Source organism: Nicotiana attenuata, chromosome 2 (assembly GCF_001879085.1).
Source record: "Nicotiana attenuata strain UT chromosome 2, NIATTr2, whole genome shotgun sequence".
In the NCBI taxonomy this organism is placed as follows: Eukaryota; Viridiplantae; Streptophyta; class Magnoliopsida; order Solanales; family Solanaceae; genus Nicotiana; species Nicotiana attenuata.
Window position 1 is genome coordinate 30,492,354 of NC_031990.1, and position 2,652 is coordinate 30,495,005.

The 2,652-nt window shown below is 31.1% G+C and overlaps 1 long non-coding RNA gene across 1 annotated transcript; it reads left to right on the forward strand.

Annotated features, from left to right (window-relative positions):
* Nucleotides 930-1,679, forward strand: LOC109222896. Its single transcript, XR_002067477.1, has 2 exons — nt 930-1,140; nt 1,369-1,679. It is a non-coding gene; the product is annotated as an uncharacterized LOC109222896 (long non-coding RNA).

Genomic DNA, 2,652 nt, shown 5'->3' on the forward strand with positions numbered 1-2,652 from the left:
CTTTTCCTTTTCCTTCTACCGTACATTTATTCTCTTTTCAATCATATTTTTATTCTTTTTCTTCTAATCCTCTTTGGAATAGTTTCATAAAAGCAGATTTTTAATTTATATTGAATAATGTACTTTGATATATTAAATTATCATATAAACAATAAGTAATACTAGTTACTCAATGTTATTACTTTGGAATAACAATATTTTATATTTTATTTTTTGAGTAATTACATTGATTAGAATCTTTCATTTATATTTTAATTGAATTCCTTTATAACAAAAAACTAAATTCATTTCTCTTTTTTAGATCATACTAATTGCAAACTAAACATTTGTTGTCCTTATTTATAATTTGATACTTAAAAGTATTTTTTGGAAAGGTTGGCCAAACACAATGTGTTTGCAAAATGTACTACTCAAATGACTTTGCCAAACACAAACTGCTATTTTGTAAAAATACTTTTTCAAAATAACCAAATTTAAAAACTTGGTCAAACGGACTCTAAAACCTTAATCAGACTTTTATTGTAAACTTTATTCTCCTATTAAAATTCTAAGGTGAAAAGGTGCAAAAGCTAAAAAAGGAAATGTGTACAAATTCCATTCAAACTATGTGCAATTAAATACTCCTAGTATTTTTCAATAGCCATATTCAAGTTGCAAAATATTATAGTATATGGTTTGAGTTCTATCTTCAAATCGATACTCATATGCAATTCAATATTCACATGCATCTTCCGAAAATAATGGATCTAAATTCAGTTTAATTCATTACTTTTATTTCTATTGATGAGAGTCCCAATCTAACTATACTAATTAATTAGATTTCATTGATAAAACTCCCTTCTTTTCAGGGAGGAGTAGTGTGGAAGAGAAAGGAACTAAATTTATATATTACATTAGGAAAAGAGGCCAGCTTAAACGAGACTGGAACATTAAAGCAAGTTACGAAATATGAATAAATAAATAACTAAGATATATCGATCATCGCAAACAGCTATTTATTTATAAGGGAGGCCGATAAATGACCCAATTTGGAAAGCAATTCTCACATAAGAACTTTCATAAAATATAGAGTATTATTTTCGAAGATGGTATTGCTTAAGCTTGGTTCTATTTTCACCATTCTTCTCCTGGTAGCTAGCGGTAAGTATCAACCTCACTTAGCTGTAGATTTTAATTCTATACTGTGCTTGTCAGTTGTCACTATATATGTATTAAGGTACATATGTGACTTTATGCATATTTCATATGTCTAAACATTTTTTTTTTGGTTTATGAGCGAGATGTCTTAATGCGTGTTATTCATGTTATATTGATAATTATTATCGTGAAATACTTCTGTTAATGTATCGTGGTACTCAATGATGCAAGTTATGTCAACATGGGATATTGATCATGATCGTCCAGGACTTCAAAGGAGACTAGTCCCACAAGTTAATGGTTTTATGACTTGTGGAAGAAATTGTACGACAAATAGTGATTGCAGTGATTGTTGGATTTGCTGCAGCTGCGACTTGGGATATGGAGTTGATTTTAATGTATGTGTTACGTAAGTGCAAATAATATAGTAGTGTCCAATTGCACTAATTCTATTATAAATTTCAATTATGCATTTATATTTCCATGTAATATCAATGTTCTCTTTGGCAAGGAAACAATAAGCAAATATATTTTTATTTCTAGCCGATTGTGTTCATAAGAAATCTTTCGAAAAGCAAATGCTAATTAACACACCTCCAAGTACACACTTGTGGCTAACTAAAACATAACTACTTTACGCAAGAAATTCTACACTACTTTTTAAGTTATTGTGAGTCCATGCCCATTGAATAGAAATAGATTCACTCCCATTAAAGGAAAAAAACTTTATTAATAAGTAAGACATAATCTAAGATCACTACGATGAAATATGCAATTGTATAGGATAAAATATGATATGACACATGGTCATCTAAAGGAAGGACATGTGAAATCCAAGACGGGGATGCCCGATGACTGAACGTAGCTATTCCGCTTGTTACCGAAAGGGATAACGTTTATAAAGGTGTATTAGATGCTCTGCGCCCGGTAGCATTTAATAAAGAATATTCTGCAGTTTTAAGAGCGATGGCCCATTATAGAGAATTTGACATTTATGTTCACTATTACATTTTCATCAATGACCCTAATAATTGACATTAAAGGAGGGCAGGATCCTAGTACCACCTTCCCTAGACACAACTATAAATAGTGAGCTCAATTAATACAATATTACTTTCTCGCTTTTTGATCTCTTCATTGATGTGCCCGAAAACCTTGTTCCCGGAACTGTCATTTGTTGTTTCATCTACATTTTAAGGCTACGAATTTTATCATTCTTCAATTATTTTATTATTTCAGGATCAAATTAGTTCACTTGTCTCGAAACCACGTATAGATTCAACTGTACCATTTTATGGGTAAACAGTTTGGCACCCACCGTGGAGCCTAGACAGCCGTGCAACTAAATTGATCCTTGATTTTTTTTACTAACGTGCTTTGATTATTTTGTCTTAGAAAAAATCACAAAAAATGGCAGATAACACTATTAATAACATGCACAACCCTGAAATTTGAGGGGATTAGCCTCATTTCGAGGATTTAATTAGTGACACCCGCAATGAGGGGAATGATGCC